The following is a 14839-nucleotide window of genomic DNA, read 5'->3' as shown; positions in this document are numbered from 1 at the left end:
TTCAGAGTTCTACTTGGAAATTCACATACAAAAGCTCGTAATAAATCAATAGATTGTTGCTGAATGCTACAAATACTACTACAACTCCACTTGTAAACAGGGCGATCTGTACATCTCCCTGGAACATCTACAGCTATGGATCTTTCATCACTTCTAGGAACAATCTTTTCTTTTTTATGGGAGTTCTTTCCTTAAATTTCATAACATCGACCAGTTGAATCCACTGCATGAGCTAATGTATTCTCTTGCAAATAAGCTTCTTCATTAAAGGGAGGTTCTGTGCTGGATGTATGGTTCCAGTCTCCTCCGAATATTTTACAAAAATGAATTTTATTAACAAGTCTTTTCCTTTGGCTGCAACGTTTCATACTCAATACCATTTTGTCCAAACCTCTTATCCTATTTGTATTCAAAATAAAAAGTTTCCTCTTCAACTCAAATGCCTTATCAACTGTAATCTCTACCATTTTTTTGTTTCAATACTTTTGTTGCCCTTCTGTATATTTTCATACTCTCAACAAGATGATTAATTATTCTACCACAAAACCTTCTCACTCTAATTTCCTTGAACTGTTGCTGCCTCCTGGATGATCTTTCGGCTTTCTTGTTTAACTTCATCTATCTATTGTCACAACTTTTTTTTTTATTCCACAACTGATGTACATGTTTTCTCTTTCTTTTCTCCATTTTGCAAACATTTCAGTTTGGCACACAGAGTTAATAAAAAAATGGTTCACTTACCAGCAGCTTCTTTGTTGTTACTGCCATTTTCCACGTGTTGTTTTTCTTTTTTATGACTTCCAAATAGGTAATATAATTTGTGCATTTTCTTTTTCTGTTGTATTTTACTTGGCATTTTTCACTTCTCTTCCATTCCAACAATATTTTAGAATTCCTTCATAATAAAATACTCTCATTGTGTCAATTACAAAAATACTGTTTTCACAACTGAACTTTTATTATGAGACACAACTCTCTCCAAAAATAATATTCAATGTATATACCTCTAAATGTCTTTTGATGATAGATAAATCAGATTCACAATCACAGTTCAGTTTTTTTAGTTCAATAGAAACTATAAGAAAACTAGGTATAAAGTCCTAGGAGCGGCTCATAAGTGCTGGCGATTATGGTACAAAAAGAAAGGATTCGGTAGATACAACTATTATACCATGATCGAGAAGAATCCATTACTTCCTGAAATATTTCATGATAGATATATGGCTAAGTGGTGTACATCAGGTATTACCAGGCTAGGAAACTTTTTCGACAATTCGGGGGTCAAGACGTTTCGAGATCTACAGGAGCAATATGGTCTACAGAAAGGGACTTCTTCAAATATCTACAGATAAGGAACTTTTTAGCGAAAAAAACAGGGGGGGTCCAGGGATTTAAAAGTAATCAACTGTTGAACGATATTCTGGCTAAGCCCAGCATAACTATTAGGTCAATTTACCCTATTTTAATGGTAGAAGAAGCAGATGATTTAGAAAAGAACAAGGAGAGGTGGAGTAAGAAGCTGGCGGATGGTAGTAATAATTTTTTGAGATCACTGGAATTGGGATATACTATTCTATTATCATCTTCCCTACAAGCACAGCATTACAAGACTTTGTTTGATCTGTATCATACACCAGCCCATCTTGCCAAATGGGGATGTGTGTCAGGAACAAACTGTCCAAGATGTGGGATGCAAGGTGCAGATATTATACATATGATGGCTACATGTAGGGAGTTAAAAGCCTCAAGGGAAGGTATTCAATCTGTGTTGAAGGAGGTAGTGGGCTACGATCTTGTCCTCATGCCTGAGATTATGGTCTTTGGGACTGATGGCGAAATCGCTGGACCTCACAGAGCGTTTATCTTTGTAGCTATGGCGGTGTTTCGAATCTGTTTATCAACAGCATGGCTGGATCTACGACCCCCGTCCTGGCAACAATGGCTGGCTAGGCTGCTGTCTGTATATCACTTGGAGATGTCACTGTATGAACGGAAGGGGAGACAAGCCAGGAGGAAAGGGAAGATAATATGGGGTCTGTTTCAGGCTTGGATACAGGCCCACAATGATCGGGCCACTCCCTTTTGAATAAAGCAATGGGTACCACTTCTAGATAGAGCTTGAGGGGTGGCTAGGTTTTGTGTTTTGTAGTACGTATGATATAACTTGGTAATATATATATTTTTTTTTCTCCCTTTTTTTTTTTTTTAAGCCTTCAGTGTATAATGACATAAGAATATATGTGTTATGTGTTTCCTTCCAATAAAAAAAAAAAAAAAAAAAAAAAAAGGAAAATGCAGTATACAATGGTGCCGGGCAAGACTATTGCAATTGATAAAAAAAAAAAAAAAAAAAAAAAAAAAAAGAAACTAAGAGAAAGAATGGTAGACCACTATCACTCCAAGCAACCATTAATGGCAGTCTATTAACCTTTGCTCTCTGCGATACTGTAATAGCAAATCCCAAACTGTGTTTAATCTTTTATTTATGTTACTTTACTTTTTAATAGTTACTGTTTGTTAACCCTATTTTGTGCTCCTCCTGCACAGCCTAAATCCCTACTGTGTGCTATAGGATTTGCGACTCCTTCGGGACCCCCTGCGTGGACCCCGTGTAACTTCATGACAGAGTTGAGAATCCAGTCGGGGACAAAAAACATATTTCTAGTTATTTCATTCCATACTTTTCACTATATTATTAAAAATACACATACTATTTATCTTTGAATATGTTTTTTTGAAAACCTATTCCACCAAACTGTCTGTTTTAGTCATAAGTGATTGTCTCCATTAAGATCTGCTCTTCCCCCACACTGAATTTCACAGGTTCCATAGCAACCTCCTGCAGAACACTGTACTGTACCAGGAGTTCAAAAGTTCCGTACATATACTAGTAGCAGTAGTCTATCTTTATTGTATGCTGCATCAGGTGTATTTTAGAACTACTAAATATAATCATAAGAAAAACAAAATAACTGTTGCTAAAAAAAGAGCCAATCATAAATGTACTAGCTTCTATTTGTTAGTCACAACCTACTTTAATACATAACTGTTTTTACAATATCCAATCAAATACATGTTTTTTTTTAATGTGCAAGTCCCTCCATTTTAACCACTTCACATTTTCAAACCTCCTTCATTCAGCTGCAGTCTTTTCTTGTGTGCAACATCTCCTTTATTTCAAAATGTTCAGAATGTGGATTGTAGGTCATAGCTATGTTTTTGGGCTAGTGAGTAAGAAACAGTGGTGCTTCCAGGGACCTTGGTTTGCCTAGTGTGGATATTACTCGGGTTGCTTAAAGAGGATTAAGATGGCATCAATTGCTTCCATTGGTTGAAAGCATTAGAGGTACCCAGCCTCCTCACCTCATCATTGTGCACTGTTGTGGTAATGACCTCGGCACACTGACTGTAGTAGGACTGGAAATACTAATGAAGGCTACCTTTGTTCAATTAATAAACATTTTCCCTCACACTATCTTTGTGTTCTCAAATATATGACAGAGGCAAAATAGAAGTGCTGAACTCAAATTTGTTCAGAAGTAGGCAAAGCCAGGACACATGTAAATAAAACAGTTTCTGCATTTCTCAGAAACCATATCACGGGCTCAGTCTACAATAATAACCTCCTTTTTGACATGGATGGCATATACAGGAGATATGGAGTGCATTTCACAGATGAGGGCAACAGAGTATTTTTAAGTAACTTAAAACTGTGCATTCGCTCATATATACACTAAATATATACAAGTAACAAACACAAAGGCTCTTTTAGAGCCACTCTACATACCAAACACTTTTAACATTTTAAAGAAAGTCTCATTTATTTTTTTTAACACAAAATTACATTTGTGACTCAGCCACGGATCCACAAACCAAAAGCACAATTCAATGCACAACAACCAACATATTTATCATATATTTTTATTTATTCACTATATCTAACAGAACATTTTGCAATACATCACAGGAATTAAAATCGCCTATTATTACTCAATGGAGAACATTCACAGAGCTTTTTGAGTGGCTAAAAAATCTATTAGTAAGTCTGTCAGTGGCTGACTAATTAAATGACTTGCTCTGTCAGTGCATACATCACTATATGAGAAGGTCTCTTACTGGGTGCATAACTGTCACAATGAGTACCTCAGTGCCTATGTGACTATCTGATGTGAACTCTGAGTGGGTGTCTTACTGTCTAAGTAATTCTGTGATTAGCTGCCTCAGGTTATGTGACTGGGTAAAAAAGGTTCTCAGTGGATTTCCGAGTGGGTGAAAGAACCTCTCAGTGGACCTGTCTATGGGTATGCATGTAACTCTGTTGATCTGTTTATGGTTACAATACTATCTCAGTTTGACAGTAAGTGCATAAAGGACTATCTAACTAACTGTGTTAGTGGGTACCTAAGGTTCTCAGTGGATCCGTAATAGGGTATATAAGGTTGTCACTCAGTTTGTCACTAACAGAAAAACACTGTAAGTAGGTCTCTGATTTGTTGCAGAACTATCTATCAGTGCCTATGACTGAGTGTATAAGTCTCTCAGTGGTTCTGTAAGTCAGTGCATGAGCTTCTTAATGAATTTATGAGAGGGTGGAATACCCATTGACTACATATGGGAGTGTGTCCATAAGTGCCTCAATGTGTCTCTCTGTGGATACATCACTATCTCATTAAGTCTGTCAACACGTATCTGTCTGTGTGGGTCTGTGAGTGGGATCATTGGCCTCTGAGTAGTTCTCTGACTCAGTGCATGAGGCTCTGATTGGGTTTATAAGTGGATCAAAAAGTCTGTCAAAGTGTCAGTGACTAACTGTGACAGTGAGTGCAGTATTAGCTCATGAAATATATATTTTCAACTACATGTGTGAGTGGGTACATGACTGTCTCAATGTGTCTCTATCTGAGTGGGTCTCTGGGTGGGTGGATGAGTGTCTATATTGGTCTTTTAGTGTGTGTCTGAGCTTCTGTGTTGATCTGTGAATCGGTGTATGAGGTTTTGAGTGCCTTTGTGAGTGTGTGAAAAAGTCTCTGAAGGTGACTGCATCTAAGTCTGACAGTGTGTGCAACATTAACTGACAAAATGTATATTTTTGACTACATGCCTGTTTTCAAGATCCTGCCGTGCCCAGGCCAGGCCCCAGACACACACCCTGGGGTTGGAGACTGCATTGTGTGAGGGTAGGCACAGCCCTTTCAGGTGTAAGTGACCACTCGTCCCCTCCCCTCAGCCCAGATGGCCCATCAAGATATGCAGGCTACACCCCAGCTCCCTTAGTGTCACTGTCTAGAGGAGAGGTGCAAACAGCCCAACTGTCAAACTGACCCAGGCATGGAATCCACAAACAAGCAGAGTCACAGACAGAATGGTTTAAGCAAGAAAATGCCTACTTTCTGAAAAGTGGCATTTTCAAACACAAAATCTAAAAACGTACTTCACTAAAAGATGTATTTTTAAATTGTGACCTCAGAGATCCTAAACTCCATTTTTCTATCTGCTCCCAAAGGGAATCTGCACTTTAATAATATTTAAAGGCAGCTCCTATGTTAAACTATGAGAGAGATAGGTCTTACAACAGTGAAAACCGAATTTGGCAGTATTTCACTGTTAGGACGCGTAAAACACAACCTCTACATGTCCCACCTTTAACATACACTGCACCCGGCCCATGAGGCTACCTAGGGCCTCCCTTAGGGGTGCCTTTCATGTATAAAAAGGGACGGGTTAGTCCTGGCAAGTGGGTATACTTGCCAAAGTCGAATTGGCAGTTTAAAACTGCACACAGACACTGCAGTGGCAGGTCTGAGGTATGTTTACAGAGCTACGTATGTGGGTTGCGCAACCAGTGCTGCAGGCCCACTAGTAGCATTTGATTTACAGGCTCTGGGAACCTCCAGTGCACTGTTCTAGGGACTTACTAGTAAATCAAGTATGCCAATCATGGAAAGTCAATTACACATAGATTTACTTTAGCACTGGTTAGCAGTGGTAAAGTGCCCAGAGTACTAAAGCAAACAAACACAGGTCAGAAAAAATAGGAGGAAGGAGGCAAAAAGATTGGGGATGACCGTGCAAAAAGGTCCAAGTCCAACAGGGTGCATGAGGTTTTGAGTGGATTTCTGACTTGGTAAAAAGTCTATCAGAGTGTCTGCTGCTAAGTGTGACAGTGTGTGCAGCATTAACTGATGAAATGTATATTTTTGACTACATATGTATGTGTGTGCATATATGTCTATGTGGGACTTTGGGTGTGTATTTGAGCCTCTCAGTACATCTATGAGTGGATACATGAGATTTTGAGTGGCTTTGTGAGTGAGTGAAAAAAGACTCTCATGTCAGGGTGTCTCTGAGCAAGTGTAACAATGTGTGCAGCATTATCTGTTGAAATATATGTATTTTTCTTTCATTAGTAGGATTTGCAAATCCATCTCGATGCTACACACGGGGCAATGCTGTGCGCTGCAACCGAGTCATGGATTTACGATCTCCCAAAACAAAAATCATGTTTACCTCTTTAAATTCATAACCTATCCCTCACAAACCTCTACATCATCCCCATGTAGTCAGCATACCCGTACCCAGACCACTAATAACTATTTTACAAATAAAATCCATCCCCCAGGACCGTTGCAGAAAATGGCACCTACAACTTTCTGAAAGGCTTCCACCCAGCCAATCAAACTCCTCCATGTGGCTTGTGGATTCGTGGCACTCCACGCTGGATCCACGAAGGATTCTTATCCCTAGATATACAAATTTGTTTTCCACTTAATTTTTTCGGAAACTACTGAAAATAATTACACCATAACAGGAAAAGCACTCTTTCTGGACCACGACCTACCTTCCTGCCAAATTTGGTGTAAATCCATACAGTAGTTTTTGCGCTATCGATGTTCAAAATCCCTATGGAAAAATGAATGGGGAAAATGTGTTTTGGGACCCCCTTTTTTCTCGCCCCCCCCACTGGACAGATCACCCTGAAACTTTCCAGGCAGCAGCTTATGGGACTGGCAAATTGTTCTGGAATGTTTTGTGAAGATTCGTCAAGAGGCATCAAAGGTATAGGTATAGGCAAGTAAAAAACAAACACCTTTTATATAGAAACTAGGTTCCACCTATGAGTATCTAATGGCGACCAACACTAAGGAAGATATATATATATATATATATATATATATATATATATATATATATGAACGATGTATATGTCTTGTACATTCGTTCTGGGGTGTTGGTCTAGGTGCCACAGTGTCTCTTGAATGCCTGTTTTTTCTGAGTCTTATTATCTCTCTTATTGCCTTGACTAGAGCGTCCCATTTGGATATCCTTTCTCCTCTGCCTCTCTGTGTGATCTTGGGCAGCTCTGTACCAGTATTCTGGCTCATTTGTCTTCCCTGCCAAACTAGCCAGCATCCCGGACAGTTTCTGACAGGCATCCGGGCAGAGCCAAGCCATGTGCACTTCACAAAAAGCCTTGAAATTGAACTGTTAAAGCTAATTGAAGAATTTATGTAGAGGCCACACTTTTGCTCAAACTTGTTATTTTCATGTATTATACAAAAATTCTGCAAAACACCAATCACAGGGAAGTGAACCGACTAAAAACACATGCAAAGGGCTTTATTAAACATTTTTAATTGTAATCTATTGAACACAAGCACCAAGGGCAGATCAAGCAAGATAAAGGCCTTAGTCATGAGTGAAAGCCAAAGGAATGGTACAGTAAAGCACCAACATCTAGGAGTCTCTGTGGGGCGCCATCAAATGTATTGCAAGAATCAGTTATGACAGAAGTTTCTGAAATCATATGGGTATGTAGTAACTGACATAAGCTGCTTTCTCAATGTTCAATGTATTGCTGTTTTCCTCAAAAGAGGAAGGTATACGTGCTAAAAAGTCAGAAGGTTTTTGACAAGTATTCTAGAAAAAGAGGAAACACAATAAAGGACAGTACATGTTGTACCATTTTTAAAAACATTGGCAATAAATGCACTATTTCTATCGTCAATGAGTGGACTAAAACTCAATCCAATGTATTTATTCTTTTTTGTGCTTTTACTGCTGAAAGGTAATATTAAATGTGCTAAGTAACAAAAGGGTTGTAAGGATAAAGTCAGACCAAAACCCTTTCAGATGACATGTGCAGGATTAGGAAACTTTAGCCTTGAAAATAGGAAGCAATAACGTTGTGCCATCCTCTTCCTGCCTCCAACCGAGTCCCTGTCAATAAAGCAGAAGGTTGTGGGTTGGGAAAGGATACCATCAATAATATGGCAGGATAACAGCCTCTGACCTTTCTAGTGACCTTTCCAACACCCACTGTTTTGCGCAGAACTCAACGCAACATTATAATACCGCATGGTGAGTGAATAAAATGGTAACATCATGGTGGTGCCGCTGATGTCACAGTTCCCGTGGATCAGGGAATCTAAAGGCTTTCCCTGTGACACCAGTCAGTTCTGCTGTAGGAGTGCACTGGCTGGACATTCCCAGCCAATCCGAACGCTGCTTTGAGCAGCATCAGGATTGGCTGCAGGGCAGGCTGGGAACCTGTGCCTGCAGTGCAGGAGAGGCGGGGCGAGGCAGCAGCGGCCCTGCGAGCCGCTCCTGAAAGGGCACTTAGGGCCAGATGTAGGAAAGGATTTGCAACTCGCAAATGGCAAAAACTGCCGTTTGCGAATTGCAAATCGCATTTTCCTATGCAGAAATGCATTCTGCAAGTCGGGACCGACTCACAAAATGCATTTCAGAATCGCAAATAGGAAGGGGTGTTCCCTTCCAATTTGCGATTCCTAGTGGTATGCAATACCATTTGCGACCGCATATGCGGTCGCAAATGGTGTCGCAGTTACCATCCACTTCAAGTGGATGGTAACCCACTCGCAAATTGGAAGGTGTCCCCATGGGACCCCTTCCTCTTTGTGAATGGACCCCAAATTATTTTTTCAGGGCAGGTAGTGGTCCAAGGGACCACTACCTACCCTGAAAAAATACCGAAACTAAAGGTTTCGGATTTTTTTTAAGTGCAGCTCGTTTTCCTTTAAGGAAAACGGGCTACACTTAAAAAAAAAAAAACTGCTTTATTTACAAGCAGTCACGAACATGGAGGTCTGCTGACTACAGCAGGCCTCCATGTTTGCGAGTGCCCATAGTCGGTATGGGGCCGCAATTTGCGACCCACCTCATGAATATTCATGAGGTGGGTCATTGCGACCCCATACCGACTCGCAGACGGTGTCTGAGACACCGTTCTGCATAACATTTTGCGAGTTGCAAATAGCGAGTCGCTATGACTCGCTATTTGCAACTCGCAAAATGTTTCTTTGCTACATCTGGCCCTTAGTTCGCTAACTTAAATCAGTGCTTTTTGTGCTTTCTTATGAGAATCCTTATGCCTCATGATTATAACATCCATTTATACCAGAAAGAGAGATATTCTGAATTTATTGGATGCAATAATTATGGCACCTGTTACAAGCCTGCAGTGAAACTGTGACACAGCTTCTGATTTTTTGTGCTATAAAAGGCGCATGACATGAGATTGGGGATCTTTTTTTACCCATAGAACTACAGCATCTTTGACCTGCCAAAATGTAACATGGTGTTTAATATACCCAGTAATTACTGCGTGCAATACATATTGCACCATACAGACCTCACAATTTACCTTGTCAGGTCCTCGTTAGTACAATTACACATGTTTGTTTCTTTTCTGGTTGTTTGCGTGCATACATGCTTCTTACACCAGCTAGAAGTGGGTACAAAACAGCTTTTTACGGTCGATCCACAAGTGAATGCGGTAGCGCATACGTCTCACTTGCAAGATTCTGTTGTGTTTAGTACACGGCTTGGAGCCCGCCTGTCGCTCACCATTTATTGGTTTTGGTGGCGCTCTTCTTTACAGCCTCGTAATTCATCACTGCAGGCCTGGCCTTAATTCCCTTCCTCTGTGTGGAGCAGGGCTCAAGCACTAATTGATTTAACTTAATCAGTGCCCGTCTGCTGCTCGCGACTTGATCAAGGTACTATTTGTTGTTTTTAACGTTGAGTGCCCCGCAAACAGAAGGCTTGTGTGTGACTGTCAAAAACATGCCCATCAAGCAAAACAATTGTAAAGTTTTATTTTCTGCACCTAACTTTATTCTATTTTGGCAACTTGTTTTTTCTCAGTTTCTCCTCGTGTTTTGTTTTTGCTCATGGGCGCTGTTGCGAACAGATGACAGTTAACTTGTTAAAAATATGCGAGACCTATTGCATTGCAAATGATTGTTTAAATTTAAGGTGGTGACTCACAGTTTTGCAGGATAATACCAATCAACTGTCATGCTCGTGTTCTCTTACATTTGACCTCTTGTATCATGCAACCTCCCTTCACACTGGATGTTTCACAACCTGGTTTATGTAAGGTTTGCTGCAGGAAGTTGCAGTTGAATGCCACTCTTTTGGGAAAGTGTTTCATTTTGCTGACCTAAATCACTCACAGGTTCCCTTCACCTCCTTCCTCATTTCCAAACTAGCTTCTGGCACGCGAGCTCTTCTGGTTATGAATGATCTGTAATATTCATTTAAGAATTTCCTGGTATCTTCATTCTTTGTGGACTTTGGCAAGATTGAGTCTAAAAGCAATGAATTTGCAGCACCCATGACCCTATTTGGATTGATCACACCACAACCACATCCCAAATGCAGAACAGTCTTGTATATGGCATACTTAGAGCCCACCTGAAAATGTGGCTAATACAGTGCTTAATTTGTACATGTTGTTCCCGGTTCGGGGCACAAGCAATTATTTTTTAGGCCCGGCACTTATTTTTCTGCCTCAAGCATTTACTGCAAGCAAAAACACATATGGGAAAGACTAGGAAGAGAAAAACGAAAAAGCGTCATAATGGGAAAAAGCAGAAAGCTGTAAAAGTAAGGGGGAGGGAGTGGCTGTAAGTGGATTGAAGAGGCCCGAGATGGCTTGAGGATTACGCTGCCTCAGTGTTCCATGTTCGCACATTTAATTGCAGCAGCCGCGTTTAGGAGGAGGGCTTTGGGCACCGGCACTTTTTCATTTACAAATTAGGCACTGGACTAAACTAATCCATTCTATACATCGTTGTATTGATAATCGTCCTTCATATTTCTGCCCCATACATTGGACAAAGTCTGCCTACAAGTACCAGCCACATTTGGATAATAAAACATGTCTGGTTGAAGGATTCCCTCATGCCTTAAGGCCTTAATAGGGCTATAAGCACTAGGATGTTGTAACCAAAACAGGATTGTAATTCACTACTCCCTTTGCCTACATGCCAATTATCGTTAAACTGGTGCATACAGCACCTAAAGACAAGTGTATCCGGTAGGTGACGCTGACCAGGACATACTGGTCTTTCAGAGGTGCTGACTCTAGCCTAGTCCTTTGGGCTTTTTACAAGGAGCCCAGCAGGCCCTCAGCCAGATTCCCATCTAGTGCTTCACTCTACACTGCACACAGCATCACTGCGTCTATTACAGTGGTACAGAGGGGGCTCTCCTGGGCCCCCAGTTCAGTTCCCATTTACGAATATCTGGGTGGTCAGCCTTCCACGGGGACAGGGATGCCTTTTCAACTTCTGGTCTTGCTTCTGACTTTGACTCCACTCTGGTGGTGCTGTGCTCCTTAGGTGGTTTGGGTGATGCACCTGGTAAAGATGATGATCCTACAGAATAGTAGTTAGATCAACAGGTGGCGGTGTCGTTCTTGGAGAAGGGATGACTTGAGGGACTTCGCGGCCATGTGCGTTTCTTGCATGGTGTGTGCATTTGGCAGCAGGGATGCCATCAATGTGAAGCAGCCGGTGACAGGGGGTAGGACGGTCGCACTAAGAAGCATGGGGCTTGGATGCGGTTCGGTCACGCTGGCGGCTTACAGTTGCTCCACTGCGGAGCTGTCTTCAGTGACGTCTGCTCCTATGCTAGCACGAGTCTTTAGTCCTGTCACTCTTCTCCCTTTCTCTTGCCCACCTGTGTTGCTCGTGATCTTCTGTTTGGCAGGCATGTCACACTTGTCTTCTTTGGGTCTTCACGTTGTGGCGTTGTGCCACGTTTCTCTCACTTTTCCTTCTTGATGTGGCGTTGCACCACTTGTCACATGTTCTGCCTCATGAACCTCTCGTTGATGATGTGATGCACCTCGGCCGGTGTATCTTCTTCCATTGCAACCTGTTGCAGGATTAGTCCTGTCAGTAGGACTTGATCCATTCTTCTCGCGGACCTCTCGCAGTTCTGGTCTGTTCCGAAATCTTCTTGGTGGTTCACTGCCTGACTGGAGGGTCACCTTTCCTTCTACTTGTATTCGCTCAAGGGTGCAGGGCTTGCGCCTCAAGACTGAGTAGTTGCAGCACTTGCTCCTGCTTCTGTTTGCTTGGCAGGGGTGGTCAGTCATCTTGACCTGCTCAACGATAGGCCAGTGGTGCTCATCTGGTGCTGCAGTGTTGTGGCCTCTTCCAACTGGCATTGGATCTCACTCTCAGAGGGCTGTCTGTCTCTCAGGCTCCTGCCCATGCTGTCAGGTCTGCAGGTGTGGCCCTCTGCGCACCTCTGTCATTGTCTTTTCCTCCATGGGCACCCTTTGCTGGTGCCTAGCGTGCCCATTCTCCGGGCATACAGTGGTGGCAATTTAACGCTGGGTGTATGGGGCTCTATCTTCCTGTTGGTGGCGGTGGTGGGAGACAGCCGCTAGGGGCTGCGCTTGCACACGCATTTGCTGCTAGGGGATACACATGCCACACACATTCTCCTTGGGCCCCACGTGATGCTTGCGGCTTTCATAGGCTTTGCTGTTTGTGGCATGACCTCGGGACAAAACACTTGTTCCTCATTAGTCATGGAGTCTTGTATGTGGTAGCTCAGCTTCAGACTACCTCTTTTGTAAAATCATTCCTGGTGTGATTTTGTGAGCCACCACTAGGTGGCACTGCAGCTGTTCCTTTCAGCCCTCAGCAGCCTTCTCTGTGCTATCTGCCATGCTGCTCCTCCCAGGCTTTGTGGAGACAGCCGAGAAACATGTTGTGGAGGTGCAGTTTCAATAGAGGTGACAACTTCTCTAGACCCCCTTTCTAGGTAAGTAATGACAGTCACAGGGATGATGTTTACGGCAGCTCCACAGGATCGCACTGCTTCTTAGGCGGAAGCATGTCCCCTCTTCTTGTGTGCTTTGTTCAGGTGCAGTACCTCTGAATGGCAACTAGATGGTACTGTAGCTCTGTTTACAGGCCACAGCAGTTTTTCCTCTGACTGCAGGCCTCATTGGTGCAGATGCCGGCGATTGTAGTCACTGGTGGCCGAGGCTGCAGCAGGCTTCTCCAGTCTCAGACCTATCCCAGGGGGAGGGACTTCCCTCCTGATGTGGCCCACCTCTTTTCTCGTTTCCCTCATTGAGATACTTACGGTGGTATACGTGGCAGAACCACAGCGTGTAGGAGGGCCATTTCTCATGTGGCGGGGCGTCTCCTCTGTTGCGATGCGGTCCCTGGCTGCTCTTCTCTTTTCTCTGGACACTGATGGCAGAAGGCAGGGTGGGGAGCTAGACAGGCCCTGCTGACCCAGCATCACAGCGGCACTCCTCAAGCTGGTGAGGGTGCCCTATGCAGGCCACAGCACTCCTCCCCTTCACAGGTTTCCCGCCTATCCCACAGCAATAGGTAGGGCAACTTGCTGGTGCTCCAGCAGATCACCGGTTAGACCGGCGCCGCGTTTCCTTGTTTAGAGGGCCGAGTGCTGCCCTCTCTTTTCTCTGGGACCAGATGGCAGCAGGCGGGCCAGCAGGGGAGCTGCTTCACAGCGGCGGCTGCCTGAAATGAAGTCTCCTCACCACACATGGGACTTTTCGGTGGGCAGGGGTCCACCCAATTGTGATGTGGCTGCTTCTTCAGCCGATTTCGTTACAGCATGGTCCACCTTATGGGAGGGCGCTTTTCCTCCCCATGGCACTCTTCTTATCCATCCAGCCTTATCTCGGTTCTGCCTGTAGGGGTCACCTCATGCCCGATGGGTCAGCAGGCACTCTCTGGATACTCTAGTGCCTTGCTGGGCTTCGCGACAGGCGACTGGACTCTGATAAGTCTAATCTTTACTACTATATCCCCCACCCTACCTTCATGCCATCACAAACTCCTACCCCTACCCTCACCCCCATCACTCCACCACCTCACATATACCCCACTTTCACAATCCACCCATCCCAATACCAAGCCCTGCATGCCACAACAATCCATGGACCCCCATCACAGACCTGCATGGACACGCATCACCACAGCATGCCCATTAGAGAGAATCACCTAGCCCACAAAATCACCACGCACACAAGGCAAAGCTGACAGGGAAATCACAACCATACAGGGAAACACACCCATGCACAAGATGGCACATGCAGATACAATAACACTGCATTTTCATCCCCACAGGACCCCTACTCAACGTCATCGGAAAGGAGTTGCCAGCAACATCCAGCCCCTCCCCCAGAGGAGGACCAAAGTGATGACAGCAGCTCTGCACACCGATGACCAACCTGGCCCATCAGGGACCTCTGGACAGTCGGGTACCCTGCCACAGTCCCATACCACCACAGACCCTCCCCCCTCAAGAAACACCAGCACAGCACCCACCCAACGGGCCTATGCCACTGTCCCCAGGACACGTCAATCAGCAGTGTGTCCACCACTACAGGGACCCCAGGCAACCCCACAAACACAGGGGGATCAGGGACCTGGGGTCAGTGGCAGTGGGCACACGGTTCAGGGGACAGAGGCACAGGACAACAGAGAAGCTAGGAGGACTGCTGTGCGACAGGGGGAGGACAGGCCCAGGGAACCCA

Source organism: Pleurodeles waltl, chromosome 7, assembly GCF_031143425.1.
Source record: "Pleurodeles waltl isolate 20211129_DDA chromosome 7, aPleWal1.hap1.20221129, whole genome shotgun sequence".
Taxonomy (NCBI): Eukaryota; Metazoa; Chordata; class Amphibia; order Caudata; family Salamandridae; genus Pleurodeles; species Pleurodeles waltl.
The sequence above is the reverse complement of the archived record's forward strand: the minus strand, read 5'-3'. Positions refer to the sequence as shown.